Source organism: Sorghum bicolor, chromosome 8, assembly GCF_000003195.3.
Source record: "Sorghum bicolor cultivar BTx623 chromosome 8, Sorghum_bicolor_NCBIv3, whole genome shotgun sequence".
Taxonomy (NCBI): Eukaryota; Viridiplantae; Streptophyta; class Magnoliopsida; order Poales; family Poaceae; genus Sorghum; species Sorghum bicolor.
Window position 1 is genome coordinate 50,146,680 of NC_012877.2, and position 21,947 is coordinate 50,168,626.

Below are 21,947 nucleotides of genomic sequence, written 5' to 3' on the forward strand. Positions count from 1 at the left end.
TACGTAAACATGTAATCAGGCATTTTTGTTCTATGGTTATCACATGTCTTGTTCATACTATATATTTTAATGTTAACTACACCCTAGACTACCAGTGTTTTCTGTCCTCAAAATTGAAATTGGGCTATACATACTTGACATCACTAGATGATATAGGTTATCGAATATTTAATATTAGGTACACAGCAATCCACCTCGGTTATGATTTTCATTAGTGTTAAAACTATCCCAGTTTCCGTTTCTGTTTTTCTATGGGTAAGGCTTAGTGATTTATGGCAGTATACCAAAGGGGTATGGTCTGACGGTAATCTTTGTGAGGAAAGGAGAAATGACTGTTCACTATTTGCTCTAGTAGGGCATGAAAACCTTGCATAACTCCATCAAGCACAGGTTCTGATCCGAAGGTCCTGATGCCCTCCCACTTGGACATGTGCAGCTAGAAAAATAATTAGTATGTATTCCACATGTCTTTACTCATTTTATACTTCTTTTTGTGTTTCAAAGTTTGGTGCTGCCCTTCCAATTAACGGAGGGAGCCACCCAGCCCACCCTTCTAACAACCTGAAAATCGTTACAATTTTTCAAAAGCAACTAGAGCATAAAATGCATCTAAAAATTAAATTCCTAAAATAAAAAATCTTGTCTTTTTACTTGTGAAATTGTTGAGTATCGTGTGCATTTTAAATTTAAGTTAGAAACCAACTTGTTCTTACACTAATGAAAACCTAGCATTGCCTGTTTTGGCGGATCATCCGTCATCCCACTGGACCATCCGTCATAACATTTCAAAGACTTAGAATAATTTTTCCAACTCGTGCACTGAGGAGTATTCGTTGCTACTACCAGAATGTCCGTAGAAACCCTTGCAGAACCAGTCAGTATGCGTGGCAGGTCGAGCACTGACAGACTGTCCATCACTTCTGACCAACTATCCATCAAATTCGGTCGACACATGTAACATGCAAACCATGTGCTGTCACTTCCTCACCCCACTCGGCCCACATATCATCCCTCGCCTCTCACAAAACCAGGAGCCATCTCTCCACTCTCTCCCTCATCCCATTCTCTTTCACATGAGAAACCAGAGAGCAAATGAAAGGGAGAACAGAAGAAAACAGCTAGGAGAGAAAGGAAGAAGAAGAGATGAGAAGTGCTGTAGCTAGAAGATGTTGGACAGTTGTCTCTGATATTGTAGATATACAAGTAGGCGGAGACATTATCAGTATAGGACAGTTGTGGTTGAGTAATAAAAAAATGTTGTTGTTAATATGATAACCTCTGCTGTCATGTGGTCAATTTGGAAACTTAGAAATGAGCTTTGTTTTCAGAGGTCTGGTTGGAAAAGTATGGAGGTGGTGTTCTATAAAATCTTGGGCCTGTTACAGAACTGGACATTTCTGTGCCCAGTGAACAACGGAGAGGTCCTGGATGGTTTCATGAAGAAGCTGAAGACTGCGGTAAGGGTGGTTCCTTGGCTTTCCGATATCCCCAGAAGCACGATACAAAATTCTTTAGAGGCATGATCGTTGCGTTTCCAAACGTAAATTGAGACCTTCTTTTGTTTTGCTCTTTATGTCTAGCAAGGTTCCAATTACGCTTTCAAACACATTCTTCTGAACACGCATAGCATCGATCGCATGTCGTACGTCCAAGTCTTTCCAGTATGATAAGTACTTGAAGAAAATGGATTTCTTCTTGAATGTGTCGCCTTCATTTTCCTTCACAACCTTTCTTGGTTTCCCATCTTTGGTCTTCTTTCCAAAAACAAACTTCACATTCTCAACTATCTTGTGCACTCTATGCCCTATACTATAACCTGATGGAGCAGTAGATTTTGATTCATCCATATTGTCGAAGTACTTATTCATCTTTTGTAAGCGGTACTTATGGCCTGCCGGTAGCCACCTTTTGTGCCTCATGTACACTATCTTGTTAGATGCAGGAAGAGACACGTGCCATGTTCCATCTAGGCACTCTACACAATCAACCTTTCTCTTAAACTGGCCTGATAATGAAAAGAGAGCAGGGTAATCATTAATTGTAATAATAATAATTGCTCTCAGTGTGAATGTCTCTTTGCGGAACGCATCGATCATGTCCACACCTACTTCCCATAGTGTTTGTATGTCATGCATTAAGGGCTCTAGAAATACATCCATATCAACTCTAGGTTGTGTAGGTCTAGAAATAAGAATGGTTAGCAAAAGATATTTTCTCTTTTTACACAACCATGAAGGAAGGTTGTATACTGTCAGGACCACTGGCCATGTGTTATGCGTGCTCCTCGTCTCGGCAAATGGATTCATTCCATCAGTACTCAGTGCAAACCTTACATTCCGTGGTTCCTCGGTAAAGTCCGGATATTTCTTATCAAAATCTTTCCATTGCTTTGCATCGGCTGGATTTCGTAACTTTCCATCATCTTTCCTTTCATCAGATGCATGTCATGTCATAAGTTCTGCATCTTTAGGGTTTGCAAACAAACACCTCAAACGGTCAACCACGGCGAGATACCATATCACCAAAGCAGGAATTCTTCTCAACGCATAATAGTCCGCTTCTTCATTACTAGTGGGCTTTGAATGTTTGTCTTGTTGAGTCTTCGTTTGGGTCTTCTTTCGCTTCCTCCCTGTAGAAATAGAGGCTGGATTCTCTTCCTCCCGATAATCTTTGTTCGTCTTATACCTACTGGCACCACAGTTTGGACAGTTGTCTAAGTCTTTATACTGATCACCTCGATATAGAATACAATGATTTCTACATGTGTGGATCTTCTCAACACCTATCGTAAGTGGACTGACTAGCTTCTTTGCATAGTACGTGTTATCAGGGACTTTGTTCTCCTTAGGAAAAAGGTCTCCAAGTACACGCAAGAAATCATTGAAGCTAGCATCAGACCAACCATGTCTAGCCTTTATCGTCAAGAACTGAAGAACAGCCCGTAATGTTGACCATTGTTTGGTACAAACCTTTGACTCGTCGTACAAAGGCTCATCTGCTGCCTTCTTCAAGGCTTCCATTCTCTTCATGAAAAATATTGATGGATCCGCACAATGGTTCATTATTGCCTCTAAGAAATCTGCATCTTCAACAACATCTGTCTTAGCATGCTGAGTTTCTTTGACATTACATGTAGCATTATGAGTTTGATTGATATTTGGCATAGCATGACATTCTTTGACATGTGGCATTGGACCCTCCACATTAATGTTCATTGCAGTGTTGTCAGTTGTCCACATATAAGGTGCAGAACTACCCTCACCATGTTTTGTCTAAATCAAGTAGTCCTCCATAAATCCTCTACAAACCCAGACGGGAAATGATTGCTTCTACATTATCAAATACCACAAAATTTTTGCAGTCTGTGCATGGACAGCATATGTGCTTCGCTTTTGTTCTCTGAGCATGTATCTTCGCGGCATCAATAAATTTTTGGACCTCCACTACATATGATGGGTCTAATCTTGATAAGTTGTACATCCATAATGACCTCTCCATATTTAGCTGTAATTAGTTAAGAACAGTGTAGGTCAATCTAAAAACAAAACTAATATAACCCCCGAAAACAATCATAACTAAGATTGTAACCTCCTTTGATTAAACGGAGATGAAAACCTCCCCCTTATAGAGTTTACAATTTATGGAATTTACATAATTGTTTAAACTCATTTTCAAAATTGCAAGAAACAATCGAATAAAATTTAGGAATAATTGAAGGATTTCTATGATAATCTTTAATATATGAATTTATAAAGTGTATTCATCTAAAAAAAGATAAACTAAAACTCAATCAAAAATATAAATTTCAAAATGTGCTCTTGATTACTCTATTGCATAGATCTACTCACAAGGATTCTAAAAAGTACTTATTTTCTATTTTCTGAATTTTATACAATTTACTATGAATTTACATAAAAATATAGCTAAAACCCTCTCTCTCTTGCCCTATGAACCCTAACCCTAGGCGACAATGCATGATGAACCCTAGATCTAGAGCACCTCCAATACAAGAATTGAACCAAAATATCACTAAAAAAATGGCATCAAGGGCACTAAATAACCTTTTGGAAGTTTCTCACCAAAGAAATAAAGATCAAAACCTCCCCCCTTGGAAACTGTTTCTGGACCGCCACACTGTACAGCTCACGGGAGTAACTGTTCTTGTCTGGAGGTGGACGAAGAGTATTTATAACAAGATTAACACAAGTGATTTATAATGAAGACCGCCTGTGTAAATACAATTGGCATAGGCGGACCTCTATACAAACTTCCTGTGTAAAAATGTACAATTTCACAAAAAATATCATTTGCACAGGCTGTTGTTATTGTAAACCGAATAAACCATTTACACATGCGGTTGAGTTAAGAGAACTGCCTCTGTAAACACATTTACATAGACAGTTCTCTTGATCGGCCCATAGAATTTTTTCTAATGGCGTTATGAAATTGTGAAACGCCTGTGAAAAAAAACAAGGTGCTAGCAAAAATGATTTTTGTATTGATAGTCATCTTCTACCTCAAGCTCTCATGGAGTCCCCAAGGCTGATCTCCCTCCACGAAGCTTCTCCAACCAAGCTGCTGTAGGTAGAGCGTCCCCAAGGCATGGTGGTGAGCACATCCTTGAAGTCCATCTTCATCTGCCCAACTCTAGCAAGCTTCCCCTTGAGCTCTGTGGTCCTCCCTTGGTGATTTTCACCATGGATGACGACGAGCTCAAAACACACAATGAAGGACACAACCAATACTTGTAAAAGCTTTCCTACATCACTAGGAAGTGATAGAAATTAACAAAACACACTCCATTTGGAGTACGGATTCCCAGAAAATCATCATGAAATATTGTCTATCATCTAAACATGATTTTGACACCAAAAATTATATTTTAAATTTGACTTAAAACAATGCATGTTATTTTATAAAAGGCCTCGTATCAAGTCCAAGCAAGCTGTGGAAACTTCCAAACTCTCAATCATCCCCATCTGATGCCTAGGGAGAGAGATGGGCTATTTTTACAAAAAAAACACCAGCCATTAGCCACACTAATCTTGATTTTTTGCCAATCACCCCTCCCTCATCTCATGTAGGTTAGTCAAGCCGCCGCTTCGATTCTGCTGTACGCGTGTCATGCGTGGTCTATGGAGAAGAAGGGCGGCAATCGTGGATTCGATGTCGCGCGCTGCTGACCAGTCGTGACTCGTCAATCATTGCACATCACCGTGAGTCGCCGCCGACCTCACCATGGACTCCAGCGGTGAACCACTACCCACTCTGCCCGCTGCTGCCGCCGATGGACTGCAGCATGACGGGGTTTAGGGAGCACATGGACCTGCAGATCACCTCCGTGCTGCAGGTATTGGTTCGTCAGTTTTAATTTTTTCTTGCTCTACTAGTGCTGTGCAACATGCACAGATGACTTGCTGCACGCACCGGCGTGCTGTTCATTCAGCTGCATCGATGGATCACTCATCATGCATGTGCAGCTGCTGACGAATGGGCAGTTTAGGAGCGTGAAGCACCGGATAATCAGCACTGTGTTGGTCAGCACAATACCAACACCATGGACTCCGGCGGCCACGAGTCACCGCCCGCACGCGGCGCCATGGACCGCACGAACGCGCACTGTGGCATTGGAAGTGGCACCGTTCATGCCATGGTTAGTTTCTCCTATAAATGGAAGGAACTAAAAAGTAGGGGCTCACTCCAGCACCCTAAGAATGAGGACCAAAGGGGAGCTTTGAGGTGACCCTCAAATTTAAGGGCTCTAGTAGGGCTCTACTGGACCTCTTTTTCCCTCAAGCCCTCAAATTTTGTTTTGAGGGGTTTATGTAGGGGCCTGCACCTTAGTAATAGGATTGAAACCTAGGGTGTAAAACCCTTTTTGCAGTCAAGGTAACAAAACTTAGCAAAACCATAGTGCATATTTTGATAGAAATCTTGCATAGGTTTTGATAAGTAGAAAATAGAGGCCATATAGATTTTGAGAAGCTTAATTCAAGCCTCCGCTTAATTAGGCATCATGGTATCTTCACTGGGTTTCTCCACATTCGTTGTTAAGGTGGATTATAACAACAAATGAAGTTTGTACAATTCATATCACTAACACCAACACTTAGCAAAACCATAGTGTATGGTCTATTTAGCATGTATAGTGGATGTAAGTCAATTATACTATGGGACAATACAAAGACCAAGCATTTTCAATGTGTAGAGTCGATAAGAACCATTTGGATCCTATGGCGGCATTGGAAAGATCAAATATTTCCAACACACGGTGTCACAAGATTCTAATATGATAAGACAAAGCCAATAATTTTTTAAACAAAATAGGCAGAACATCTACCGATTATTATACTAAAAACATGAAGAATCCAGAATGGGTAAAACAGAGCAATGATAATTAACCCAAAAAGGTCACATATATATAACAACTGGTTCATTCAGGACAAGCCAACAATAAGTCTAATTTAACAGTTACAGATATCTTTTCATGTACTCATGTACTCGTCCATGCAGGTATACTGAACCTCTGGGTACAATAGAGTAGCCTCTGCCCCATCATCACCGATTTCAAAATTTGTCAAGCAACCTTCATAGAAATTGTGGTAATAGTGTCCCACTCCAACTTGATTGGCGAAGTCTGTATCTGCACATCCATGGGAAATCATAATTTATGTTTAATGGGGAGATGTGTAATAAAACAATTTTCATGGACACTAAAATTGTTTAGGAAATACCAACAATATTTTTTACAAGTAGTAGTGTAGTACACTCCGTACATCAGCATTCAATGTCGAAGTACATTTATATATCTGTTATGTGTGCATGTTTCGGTGGAAATCACATCTGTTCACACTAAACAATATTGAAGTGACCACTCTAACAATTATGGTGTAACTAATAATTACACAAACAAGAAAAAGTCTAAATCATATGCATTACGTTTTTGGAAAAAATTCCTTGCATTGCCCTCAGACAATACCTTTCACTGAAGCCAAGAATTCATCTACAGAAATGTGGATTTTCTCTAAAACATTTCCGGAAAGGTTTTTCCATTTTGAGATAACATCGTTTTCAGTCAGGATATTTTCCGGAAAGGATGTTCAATGCGCGAGGATCATAAACAGACTTGATTGTATATGTTGCAACATCGTCTTCATCACAAAATATAACTACAAGGTACATATATATGTCATAACTACATAGTTAGAACCATATTATTGCTTCCAGTTTTATAAAACTCTGTGTAAATATGTCTATTCTGGATATGGTATGCTTTACAAGGGACATGCTCGATATTGATTTACAATTAAGATAATGGGAAAATGTATGTACGGTATCCAAAAGTCATATTTCAAAGACCCATACGTATTACACTCTACATCTCAAAAAGCTAATATATATTTGAGAACAATTAAACAAAAATTATAATAAAAATGGATCTTGATGTTAGATTAAATACAAAAGTAACAATGGACGGAGGCGAGGAACAATTAGTGTATGATGTTTTACCTTTGACATTGTCATCTCCATATACAAGAACTTTCTCTTTGGGTGGCAAAGTGCGCATTTGACATAGGTTAGGCCAAAAGGAACCAGCAAAGCAATTGGCAGGAACAGAGGTGTGGGGAATGTTCGCATCTTCTATTGCTCGTATTAGGACCATCTTCTCATCAAATGTAACCCTTCCTGGTTCAAGAGCATGCCCCCATCTTGGATGGATCTATGCCGAATTCTGATGGTATAAAATGCTGCATCCACAATAACTTAAGTTTATTTAGACTATGTACATCTTCATCTTTTGTTGTTTTATATATTGAACTATATATATGGGAGTCCGTACATGTTAAAAGCCATCTTTATATTGTTGTTTGCATTAGTTTCTTTGTTCGTAGTTAGTGTGATGTTGGGAGGGCTCATTAAAAAAACAAATGCCTCTGCTGCTCTGTTTTTGGGTGCTCCTATGGGATGGGATAGTATTAGAAGCAACAGTTTAATGACCAGACACTCAAAACCATTTCAGATCTATGAACAAGTATCACGTACTTTGTTCGACTCAAAATAAGTACACATATTTGTAGTTAACTAATTTTAAATTTGACTATTATCAAATAGTATTGACATTTATATCCCTAAATAATTTACTATGATAATATATGGCACGATTAATTTAATGATGTTTATTTGCTATCATAAACATCAGTGAATTTTGTACATGTTTTGTTAAGCCTGAAATTGATTGACTCTTTGAAATACTAGATGTGCGCTTATCTCAGTAGGCACAAGAGTATATTTGTTTGGCTTTTATTCTCTCTCTGTATTCATAATAGCAAAATTGCTAGTGTGTAGCAACGAGACACACAATTTATTGAAAGGTCACTTGCATGACTTTTGGGTTGAAATTTATATTTAACTGAAGTGATATGTGTTTCAGTTCGTCCTCAAATGACTGCATTTTGTTCTAACTTGAACAAACATGAAAAGATTAGAGATTTATCCAACGATGCATGGAGCTGCAACAAAAGAAGTTAGCTTAGTCATCTCAGAGTTGGCTTGGCCAACTTGGCCAAAGACAGGGGAAGTTGGCTTAGCCAGTCGAGAAATCGGCTTAGCTGACTTTGAACAGGCGGCTAGCTCTTTCTAGCTTAAGCTTCTTGTAACAAGCACACTGGAGTTTGTGCCTTTGCGTTCTCGAGAAACCCAAAGGGCACCATATCAGTTGAATGTTCTTGCGAGCCGATGTGCTACTCTCACCATCATCATCATTAATAACACTGCCCCTTGATATTTTCTCCACATCAAATTGGTCCAGGTTGTCAATGATAGTTGGTCCTTCACTTTCTTTGATTGAAAAATCTACAGAGCCCATTTTGATGATAATTTGCTCACCAGCCTTTCCTATGGGATTAGTGAGAACTTCCTTGTCTCTCAACACATGTACTTGCTTTGCCTTACCCTTTTGTTGGACCTAATTACCAACTTTAGCCAAAACTGGCTTAATCGGTCCTGCCTTGTTCGGGCTCGATTGGTCGTAGCTCAATCAGCCATGAGGACACACACTATTGCTCATTGTCAGCTAAACCACCAAACATCCTCCACGAGTGAGGATTTTGACATATTAATGGATAAGGAATCAACACTCTATCTTTACTTGTGTTCTGCAATCTTTGTTTGTAGCTCGCTTGACCAATTTGGGAAACCGGTCTTGCTGATTTTTCCTATCCACCAACATTTAAATCAGTGGCCGACTTTTAAAGTCAGCTTAATCAATCCTCTTTGAACAATAGTGTTAGTGGCTGATTTATGCTTGTCCATGGAAGTTCAGGTTTGCCCCCTGAGCCCAAAACATTTGACAGTGATCTTGAGGCTCTCCCGATTACCATTGGACTTTTCTAGCACCACCTCGTGATCTAAAACTTTCTTTCCCTTCTTAAGTTCTTTGGGCTCACTGATTATCACATTTCTCCCAATTTGGAATCGGCTTTCTCTGGCTGAATCAAGATTTCCATAGATCTCGAGAGTTTTAGCCATGGAAAGGGTCTTATTGCAAGGTGAACGATGTGCATCTTCATCATACGTAGCTTGCATATCCAATTCTGCCACATTTGGTTTCCAAAACCAATTAATAAATTTATGCAAATCAACTTGGGAGGTATCATATGAAACCTCAAGCATTAGAACCATGCTTGATGACTTTGGAGAATCAAAAAACATTGAAATATGAGGCAACGAAGCATGCAATGGTTTTATCTAGTCATCGGTTCGAGAAGTACAAACCGAATTCAACGTGTATGTAGCAGTAGGAACAATAGTGCTAATCCCTCTTGAATTGGTCCTAACGATTTCAGGCACCAAAGTGACCAATACGGGTTTCTTCCTAAAAATAAGTTTGCCATTTTGATCAAAATAACAGTTAGACAACCTCTTGCCAGGAGGCATAGTACAAGCCCCTCCTAAATTGGTCCTATCGGTTTTAGGTGCCGAAGAGACTAATTTGGATTGGTCATGCTGATCAAAGTAACACAACCTCTCAGCAGGAAATTTAGTGCTAACCCCTCCTGAATTGGCCTTATCAGTTTGAGTTGCCAAAGAGGCCAATTCGGATTGATTATCAAAATCAAACCTGCCATGTTGATCAAGATCATAGTGAAACGGCCTCTCATATTGAGGATGACTAAAAGCCAAGCCAATTCACTAATATGTGTAGCATGAGGTGAAGTAGCAATAGGAGTACCAAACATTCTTTCTTCTAACCTATCAAATTCGGACATAACCTTAATTAGAAGATCAAAAAGAGGAGAACCTTCACTAATCCCATGTGCCTTTCCCTCAGCTATTGTTGTAGACTTGATGATGCCCCAGACTCATTGGAACGGTGAACTCGCCCTTGCGACCATTGTTCCACATCTTGAAATAAGAGACCACAACCATATGCTATCGACCTTTTTGGCTAGATGAAACAACTGTAATGACAACATAAAAGGGATAGACTAGAACCAACAAGTTGTCTAGGTTAGAAAGATCGACTATAGGATATAGCTGAACCAATCGTTCCACAGTGGAGTTAGCAAAAATTATGTTGACACTTAGTTATGTCACACACTCGATAAGGAGCTAGATCGCTCGATGTAGGGCTTAGCCAATTTTTACATCAGCTAGAACCTATGGGATGTCCACACCTGGACCTTGTGCCTCCAGCGATGAGCATGATATAGAAGACAAATCACCAGAGGAGCCTTGCCAGGAGTGCAATTTGCTGGCTTATCTGCTTGAGAAAGGTGAACTCTTAGCTTTAAACCTACTTTGTCTTTGTATCTTAGCCCTTCTAGCTCTAGCTTAGGGGCCCTTTCCTAGCTTATTCAACTCTTTCTTCGACAGGATCGAATGAGGATGATTGGGGATGCTTTTTCAACTAAACAGCGTTCATCTGCTTGCTTTTCATTTTATGCGTTGGAACGGAACCTAGTCTGTAGTAAATAGAGGTGGAGCAAAGGCAAGGTAGCTAATAAAGAAAGGTGAGTACATGCGAGGCGCGAACCCTTAAAGAAGCTTTGAGCGAAGGTGTACTCCATAAGGAGGAAGTTTCTAAGGGGCTCCATCTAAAGGGGAGTGTTCAATTCGAACACAAACTATCAAACAATGAAGTTTCTCGAATGGATCTTATTCTGGTAGTACGGGTTTTCCGAAGAGTGAACTCGTTGCGGGTAATTCGTGTGTCGTGGGAGATGTTGTTTCCGAGGTTGGGGTAGCAGACATCCATCAAAATCAGTACCAAAATAAGAATCTTCTCCATCATCATCGAAATTGATCGAATAAATATACCTAGCTTTCCATTCCACTAAGTAGGCTATAAATTAACCTTCTCCCACCAATCTCTATCTTTCACAGCTTTAACCTCTATCTCTGTACTTGGTTTAGTCGTTCATTTCCTATTCATAGATTATCGAGCGATACAAATGAAGAACACCTCCTTTTGGGAGCTACAGGTCTCATATCAGTATCGAGTGTCCTTAGCCTTAATCAGTAGGGACACAAGCGAAATCTATCTCTTCTTTATTTTATTTATTTAGAGCACAATCCAAGAACAGGGATTTGAGTTCCACAATGACAGTAAGTAAGAATTGGAGACCTAGCACAAAGAACCAATTTTTCCTTCAGTTTCATATGAGAATGTTGCTAAACAAAAGAGTAAAAACAGCCTTCTTATTTGCTTTTGACCTCAAAGCAAAGAAGCCGCCTTGAATGGTTGTTTTCATTGCCTACGATATTCCCTGGGTACGAGTCGGTGACGTTCTTGATCTTTTTTCTTTCCCCTCGCCTCTGTAAGGAGTGATTTGTTTGGACAAAGCTTCCATCCAACTGAACAGGTCACTCTCCCGAGCCTCCTCTTTATTGAGAAATGAAAGCAAGCCATCTGATCTAACCTTAGGAAGTCGGTATGGATTGACTATAACTAACCAAAGCGAGTGAGTGGGATCTCATTGGTAGCCTAGCCTGGGAGAAGCAGGGCAGCGTGTCGTGTTCTGAATCCTTCACCGCCATTGAGAACATGCCGTATCAGGTAATCACTGTTGTCATGAGTTGACACTGCAAGTATGGTTTAACTAGTTGGAGGATAAATTTAGGGAAACACTATTAAACAACAGGAAAATTTGATGTGCATCTTTGGAACAGAAAATTAAGAACAACTAGCGCCATATTTCAAAGAATTGATATGGTTTGGCTACTCAATTTCATCATAATTTTTCAGATACATTGAACCAGACCTTAACAACTACTAGTCGTTGCTTGACACGATACATTTTTTCATCATATTGACTCTTCAGGACAGCAAGAGGATAAAATTACTCTTATATTTATTTGATCTAGAAGAAAATACTGTAGGTTCAACTAGCAACCTATCATTTACCTAAATATTAAGCCCTGAAGTTTTCATAGAATGAATCAGAGCAGAATAGTTCAACTAGTAACCAAGAAAAGTTAGGATAGCATTGGACCTTAGGACCATGGTTGTGCATCTTCAGAACTGAAACTTGAGATAACACTGGTTCTGCGTTTTTAAAATATGCTTCATGTAATACCCGATTTTAAGGACAAAACCAGATATGCACCATATGTGAGTCTTAGAAGTCAAATCTCACATATAGCTACAAATTAGGGGTAATATCAAAAGACAATGCATAGATATATAACGTACTCAGTATAAAAGATATAACCTTTGATAGCAAACAGTGGATAGACAACTCCAAACTTCGGGTATTAACTTCTCTCTACAGGATCCAACTGACTGGTTGATCACAAGCCCAAAACTTCTCCTGAGGGGTGTGGGGAAATAGCAAGAGTGAGTCCATGTCGAACTCCACAAGTATAGCAACTAGATTGTATAGCTCCCACAATCTCATGATCAATGTGACATAAATAATGTAGAGCATTAAACAATAAATAATAAGCATATTAACACACAAGAATCATCACCCTTAATGTAGATGTCCCCAAGGTCACTCCTGACCGTGAGTTCGGCTAGTATACTAGTTTTTAACACTCTGCAGAGGTTGCACATCTTTACCCATGAGTCATGATTTATCCTTTCGCCTGAGGTGATTAGCCTCTTAACCCACTACCAAGGAAGGTCGGCAGGGATCACTATGAAGCCTTTCAAAAGTTCGTCTAACATGTTAGGGCCGCAAGGTTTCCTTGGCGAGCAGATATAGATACCCCCTTCCGAATGGCACAGTGACGCAGCCTATACACATAGGGACAGGGGCTCGCACTATACCCGTGTCGGTTCAGCCCCTCTAGTGCCCTTTCGGGTAACCGCTAACAAGCTAGAAAAGGTCTTCATACTGAGCTAAAGCTAGAGCCATTATAGCCCTCATGGTTGCACTGTTGTCCCGGATGATCACGTACAGATAAATCCTCAAGTTGCTAAAAAGTCATTTTTATCGTTTGTTGCGTAAACATTAATCAAGTCACAAGATCATGGTCAAATAAAATCCAAATGCTATACTTTCCTTAATCCAATTGCTCTTGCTAATCTTGCTAGTTGTCCAAGTACAGATCACTGAAGCACTCTTGTTCACCACGAATTCCTCACCGTCTAATCCGATCATCGATCATCAACGCACAAACAATCAGAGACAACATACACGAAGCAAACAAGGCTACAATTAGAATAGTACACCAAACATGTAAAAACAGTACGAAAAGTTTATAAAATAATTCTACGCATCGCTACGATCTCACAGACGTAAAGATCACGAAAATCGGAGTTGAAACGCAGAATATATGAATTTTCTAAGATTTTATATAGAAAAGTAATTAATTAAATAGGATCACAAAATTAAAAGGTTTCAAACTTAGAAAACAGTATTACTAACATGTAGAACTCATGAAAACAAACCTAACGCAATTTGAATGGGTCAAATTGGAGTTAAAATGAATATTTTATGGCCAAAAGAAAGTCAGTGGCAATTCAGTAAATAGTGAAAACGTATTTTTAATCTAAAACCGAGTTGTTTGCGTTTTCCAAACTAAAAGGCAAAGTGATTGTGGCTTACGTTGGTGGACAGGGAGTAGGTTCACCGACAGCGACGCTTTCTTGGAGCTACAACGACACCGGAGCTGCCGATCGCTCGTAGATGTCGTGTATAGGCGAGACGATGACGATCACGTTGTAGAGAAGAAAATATAATTTTATTTTACTACCTTAGGAGTTCTCAAATTAGAGGCTTTCCATATGGTAGTCTTTGGTGTGCTTTGCCTAAGGGGTTGGTACATATATATATAGGGAGAAAAACTCCTCACCTCCACGTCAACAATCGATATGGTACTAATTGATTTGCAACCTTCATCTTTACTAATAAGCCTAACTAATTATTAAAGCCCATCAGTAAAAAACAACATTTGGCCATTGAATCATGATGACGTTGGGTTAGTGTAAAATGAAGGATTTATTATTTTCGAAATTAATTATTTTCATGGATAAAATAATTCTAGAAAAGTCCAGAATTAGTAGTTAAGCTACGAAAAATACTCCGAAAGCTCCGAAAATTTGGGAAAATTCTCAGAGATATTATAGAATATGAGGAATCCAAATAAAATATTTGGAGCTCATGATGAGATATTTTAGGGCATCTAAAAATTAGATTTATGCTCATAGAAAAGGGTAGAAAAATACCCGAGAAGTTTGTAGAGATTGCTTGATGGACGAGAAACTCAAACGAGTGACTTAGGTTTGAAAGAAAAGATTTTGAGAGACTCTGACCGAAATCTTGAGCTAAGAGACAAGGAATTTGATTGTAGAAAAATATAAAGATGTACCGGTTAAGGAAGATCGATCTACTAAACGCATTTTAAAAACTTTGCTCACTCAACACATAAAGGAGCAACAAGCATCACATCAAAACATATGCACCAGCATGTATGTATAATAATATTGCTAAGCCTTATGATAAATTTTAATTTAAAAAAAATATTATTTTTCCTATATTTTCATGAGCACAAAAATATAAAATTAAATAATTTTATCTATATTTCAAAAGGAGTAAATTTTAGGGTGTTACACTTCATCTTAATTTGGGAGACACTGATTTAGTATCTTTCTATATTTGACTATCCCCAGCAAATGCTTGAAGATCGATACAATTCCAATTTCGTCAAATTGACTCTTATTTATGCGATTAGCATAAAATTGTTAACTTCCACTGTCAAACTATCATGTACTGAAAGGTTAAGCACTGGCGTTTCTTAGAATGAGTGAGACCAGAAAACCTGAAATCATTGTCTATTGGGTCATCTCTAAAATTTGAAGCTGAACGTTTAGTCGTGATGTACTTTTTATACCTCACAGACTCACCGTGCCATACATCTCTGCAGGGTCAAATCGAGCTGGTTCCTATGGGACCATACAAGTACCAAAGTGCTGTAAGCACTCTGCAGCTACAACGTGCAGGTCACCAGCCTGAACACGATAACATACTATGGCTACGCCGAGAGCGTCTTCACCATTGAGGTAAACTGTTTGCAAAAGGCTTGCCTGCACGCTTTTACTGATCTGCTAGATTTGCCATCGAAAGTTTTCTAACTGTTAAAATCTATTCTTGTCTCCTATATATGTGTAGGTGAAAGGTGAGCAGGATGTTGTGATGGTGGAGCTCAGGAGCCTCTTATCCAACATTGTGGAGGTCCCAAGCAACTGAGATTCCGATTCCGATAGCAATTGCTCATAGAGCTCACATGTTTCAGTGCAAAAACCTGACTCTCGAGGAAGAACTCTAGTGGTAAAGTGTCTGTGTAGGCAGTGTAACAAAAGTACATGTCAAATTGGTAAAACTGACGGATAAAGAGTGGGTTTTGTGTTGAACACATAGCACGATGGGCCTTGTGAGTTCCCTGAAAGGAATGAACTTGTGATTGTGAACAAATTTATGATTCCTCTTGATCGTCATCTATCTTTGTGGCCGCTTCCGTTAAACTTGAATCCTGTTTGCGATGTTAGTACTGTGATATCTACTGACCCATGTACGCAGCAAGGGTCGATCGGATGCTGTGCTGATTTCAGATCCCATATAAAAGCAAGGCAGTCATGAAAAAACTGTCATGCTTTGTTAAAATGATTTTAAATTTAGACCAATCTGTTATTCAAAGATCTACTTTTACAGATCATACTTCACCTGAATTTTGCGATGACTAAAATATTGCAAAATTCATTTACTTATACCCGTCGCCTTCCATGGCAAACCAAGAACATTTTGAGCACAAAAGAGTCACGGAATCAGTAACCCTGAGATTTAGGAAGAATCAGCCAGCGCTTTAACTAGTTGTACTCTCCCAGCCAGCTATCCTTCTCCAAACTTAAGAGAGAGCTATCCATATTCCTATTCTTGTGACCTATCCTTATATCTCGAGCACTATCACCAATTTCTCACTTCTTCTCTTACGAGATTTCTAGTTTCATGAAAAGAGCGCTCTTTCTATCAACACAGGGCTCAGAACTTTTTACAGCAGTTGAATGGGTTTAGCTTAGAATTGAATCATGCCCCCGCAAGATTGGCTGGCCATTGAGGACTTGTTCCGATGAGTTTTAAAGTGCCAGCGAGGCACGGGCTTAGTAAGTGAATCAGCAAATTGGTCAGAAGTATGAACATGAGAAATACGCAATTTACCAGTAGCAACTGGATCTCAAACGAAATGGAAGTCAATGGCGATGTGCATCATACAAGAATGGAACACGAGGTTGTCGCAAACATAACTGGCACTTACATTGTCACAATAGATGGCTGGAGTGGGTGAGATTTGAAGTTTCAGCTCTTGAAGAAGATTCATGATCCAATTGACTTCAGCGGCAGTGGAGGCAATGGCTTTAGGATATGCCTTGACCGAGCTTCTCTACATTGACCTTTCTTCTGGTCTCACGAATTGGATTTGAACCAATATCTCTCTATCTTGGGAAACTATCCTTTTAGTAGGGCCTTGTTTAGTTCACCCCAAACACCAAAAACTTTTCAAGATTCCATGTCACATCGAATCTTGCGGCACATGCATGGAGCATTAAATATAGATAAAACCAAAACTAGTTGCACAATTTGCCTATAAATCGCGAGATGAATCTTTTAAGCCTAGTTACTCTATGATTGGAGAATGTTTGTCAAATAAAAACAAAATAGCTACAGTGTCAAAAACCCAAAAAATTTTGGATCTAAACAAGGCCCAGATCATGATTTGTGAGGATGAAGTAAAAAGAGAGGTCCCTCTCATTAAATATCAATAGTTGACCTCCTAGAAATATCAACAATGCCCATCCACTATATATATGTAAATCCATTCTTCTGGCGTCTTTCTTGGTCTTCTGTCTGGCTCTTCCTCGCAAGGACTTCTACCATCCCTCTTTTCTAAATTGTTCTAAAAAAGCGTCTGACTCAATGAAGTAGGCTCCACAATCTTCAACCAAAATAAAGTGACCAAAAGACACAATTTGCATCGGTCCAATGAGACATGGAAGCACCGGTAGATATTGAAAGAAATACTATTGATCGGTATTATTGTTGTAGTTCTTTGTTCCTATCATCGATGAAAGTACAACCACACATTTTCCACACTTTTTCATATCTTAAGTAAGCGAATTACCCGGCGGCGAGGAGGATTGACATAAGTGTTTCTTCTCCTTGCTAATTGCCTACTCAACATTGGTGTGTCTCACATTCCACTCTATCTGGCCAAATATCATAGCTAGTCCAATCCATCTCCTCATCGTAGTGAAGTGAGGGAAGGAATTATGCCCTAGCCCCAAACAAAAGTACTTGTTTTGACCGACCTATTACTAGCCAAAAGTAGTACACACAAGAGTGAAGTCAGGGCAAAAACCCTACTAGATGGTATTTAACCTAATAAGTGTAGCTTATTTCCTTGCTTTGTCAAAAAGTGCCCTATTTAGTGGGATTGACCAGGTTACCTACCTCTACAGCTTTGTAGTTTCCGTAGCTTTGGGATAGACTGGATCAGAATAGGCATACTTAGTAGATGCAGATCTAGGCACTCATTCTTCAGCAGATGGGGAATGGGCCAAGCTGATCCGTTGTTGGCTCTGAAAGTGCATTTGCTAGTTCGAAAGAAGCTGAATCCGGGTGCAAATGGGATTTCAAATGATTCTTCTATTTCGTAGCATGCAGCGCAGACTCACTTGGTAAATAACCTTCCCTAAAAGAGGCAAGGTGCTCACACATGAAATTCCCTTTTGAAGGATATCCTATTTGACTTTTATGCCATACTAGGGCAAAGCCATCGAGACTATATCCATCACCGGTCATTAAGTAAGGGTCAATGAAATTGGGGGGCTTTTGTTGAAGATCTCAATTCTTTCACGCATATGGAGTCAGTTCATCCCGAGCATCACAAGCATCCTAAACCTTTTCCTTCACAGAGTGATGGGGTAGCCGAATTCACATATGTTGATAACTTGTCAAAAGCTCTTGTTGAAGTAAGAGTCCCTCTGAGATCTTTCGTTAGCCTGAACAAACACTCTTCCTCTGAGATAGAATCAAATAAGTGACAAATGAATGGTAACACATGGTACCTATCCACAGTCGGGAAATGCTTTGTGCCCTGTGTCCTTGCTTTGCTCTACCGAAGGATGACATAAGGTTTTTCTAACAATATATAGTGTTCGGTTACCATATCTTTGAATGACAAAATGCCTGGGAAGAGGAACAAACCTGAAGTCTCCCGAAATCCATAAATCAGGATAAAGCTAGTCCTCTTTCGAGAAAAGAATCGAACCAGTCCTTAAATCGTTGGAGGAAAAGGCAAAAAAGTGAGCCCACCCAACTAAAGGGAACGGAGAAATTCTTCAATAATCGAAGAGTGGTCGTAGGTGAGCCCACCCCAGGCAAATCCACTTATCGTTATCTTGCTCCTAGTCAAGCTCCCGTACCCGCTCCTTTCCGTGGGCTTTCTTTCTGCTTTGACTTGTTCCTTTTCTTGCTTTCAGGAAGTCGTCCTTGACGAGGGAGGCAGCCCCTTGATAGCCGGTCTTCGTTGCCAATGAGAAAGAAAGGCTCCTGCTTGTGTGCTAATTAGTCTAGCCTTGCAAGCAACCTCTTCCTACCAGAGGACTACCATATACTGATCATTGCTGTTACCGCAAATTGATCGATTCATTACTTTTCATCGGAAGAAGTAGCACGCAACTCGGAAAGAACTCTGATGCTCCTTTTTTCTTAATGATGCAACTAATGTGTGAAGTAGATAGATAAGTAGAGTTGCTTTCGCTTTGTTAACTTACGTAAGGTTGCGTAAGATATGTGAATGTAGTTACGTGAGCTTGCTTGCCTAACTTTCCTAATATATTTATTGTTGACAACGCTTGCAATAGGGCGTAGTGTTGCACTGGGTCGTCTTGTTCGGAAGCTGTTGAGAAGATAGATATGCAGGCACAAATTGGATGCGTAAACCTTGGACTCATCATAGCCATGCTATGGCTATGTACTAGTTGACGAGCTTGCCACTAGTACTTGATAGAAGCCCATGACGACTCTCTATTGAAAGTGGTCTTAGCCGTAAGCCGATAGGCGTAGTTGTAGCGACGCGGCGTATATCGTAGTTGTTCGGATAGCAAACTACCCGACGTGATAAGGCTACTAGTGCCCTCCACTCGTGCCTACTTTCACTAACCTATAGCTATTGCATGCAAGCTCAATCTTCTATCTCGCATTGCTACGCGCTCGAAAGAACCAATTCACTCATATAGCTAACGCAACCTATAGAGTTTGGGGAGTGCTGCTATTCTTTAAAAATGGTCTCCGTCTGTAATTTCCCGTTGTAGACATCTGAGGAGAGGGGGAATAAGAGTAGACCTACTACTTTTGCAAATCAAAGAAAGAACTTAAACAGACATCAATCATCTAATCTGAATTCTTTTACAATTGATAGATACCTATCATAGAAAAACCTTTCTCCAAGGAAGATTGCTTCTTGTTCCAGATTTGATCTGATCCTAAAATAGGTTACTTTGCTTTCTGCTCTATCGGAAAACGTTCTAACGTATTGATTCCCTAATTCTATTTCAAAAAAGAGTAAGACTCAATTTCCTTATGCCATCTGTAATACCCGATTTTAAGGACAAAACCAGATATGCACTATATATGAGTTTTAGAAGTCAAATCTCACATATAGCTACAAATAAGGGGTAATATCAAAAGACAATGCATAAATTATATAACATACTTAGTATAAAAGAGATAACCTTTAGTAACAAACAGTGGATAGATAACTCCAACTTCGGGTATTAACTCCACTCTACAGGATCCAACTGACTGGTTGATCACAAGCCCAAAACTTCTCCGGAGGTGTGGGGGAAATTGCAAGAGTGAGCACATATCGTACTCAACAAGTATAACCAGGGGTTCATGAGGCTAAAATAGCGGACACTGGTTTGACTGCATTTAGCTTTTATATGTAGATAGCATGTTTAACCATTGGATAGCAAATATCAAGGTAGCATAATTAATCCCATAACCACATGATCAAATGTATACAAGAATTATGAATAACACATATAAACAACATAATAAACCATCCTTTATTATCATTAATCATGTTCATCAGTGTCCATCTATTCCGTCAGTTTTCCGGGCCGCCCGTATCCGTGGGCACGGCTAGTATACCAGATTTAACACTCTGCAGAGGTTGTACATCTTTACCCATGAGTCATGATTTACCCTTTCGCCCGAGGTAGCTAGTCTCTTAACCCCCTTCCTAGGGAGGTCGGCAGGGATCACTATGAAGTCTTTCAAAGGTTCGTCTAACAAGTTAGGGCCGCTTGGTTTCATTAGTCAGTCCATGTGATTCACCCGCAGGAATCCACGGTCTGCTATTCCCCAATTGCGCCACAACGGGTAACCGCTAACGAGCTAGAAAAGTTACTCATACTTGACTAAAGCTAGAGCCATATAGCCCTCATGGTTGTACGAGTTGTCCCAGCTTTTGCCAAGGGATAAGTCCTTATGGAGGGTCAAGATCAATCCAGCAAAAGCCAGAGTTCTTTTCACCCTTTATGTTCAAATTGCTAGAAAGCTTATTTTATTGTTTATTGTATATCCAAACATTCATGTTACAAGATCATGGATTATTAATCAAGCACTAGCAAGAACTACCCAAATGCATATCCAAAATAGGTAACAAGGAATTCAGGATAACAATCATCTATGATTTTGCTAAGGTCATCAAGGTGGACACATGCATATGATATATTGTATTAATTGTGTATAGGTAACAAGGATAATCCAAAGTTATACTTGCCTTGATCAAAGCTCTCCTGAGCCTGCTGGTCTTCAAAGGCTTGGTCTTGCTTACCAACGTACGGCTCACCGTCTAATCCCGATCATCAATCAACAACACGCAATTCAATGTAGACAATCATACACGAAGCAAACAAGCTATAATTAGAACAATACACCAAACAGTGGTAAAACAAATATAAAAGTTTATCAAAATATTCTATGCAGCGCTACGATCACATAAACGTAAAGTTCACGAAAATCGGAATTAAAACGTGGAAGTTATGGATTTTCTAAGATTTCCTATAGATAAATAATTAATTAAATATTACTGCGAAAATAAAAAGTTTCAAAACAGTGGAATGATACTTCGATCATGTAGAGCTCATAATTACGAATCTAACGCAATTTGAATGGGTCGAAACGGATTTGAAACGAGCATTTTATGACTTAAAGAAACTCAGTGGCATTTTTGTAATTATTGAAAACGTATTTTGGGATGACCCGAAACGGTTTGCGTTTTTAAAAGAAGAAAACGTACTTCCGCAAATTCGCTTTAGGACTGCGGGTTTACTCTAAAAAAAACAGGGGCTCTTTAGCAAATTAGCCATCGAAGGGGTATGCTTTATTTTAGTCCGTTGGATCTTGATTGGATGGTAGAGATTAGATCCAGAGAGA

General features: G+C 39.4%; 1 pseudogene; it reads right to left on the bottom strand.

Moving 5' to 3' along the window:
* On the bottom strand, window positions 499-7,754 carry LOC8064121 (annotated as a pseudogene).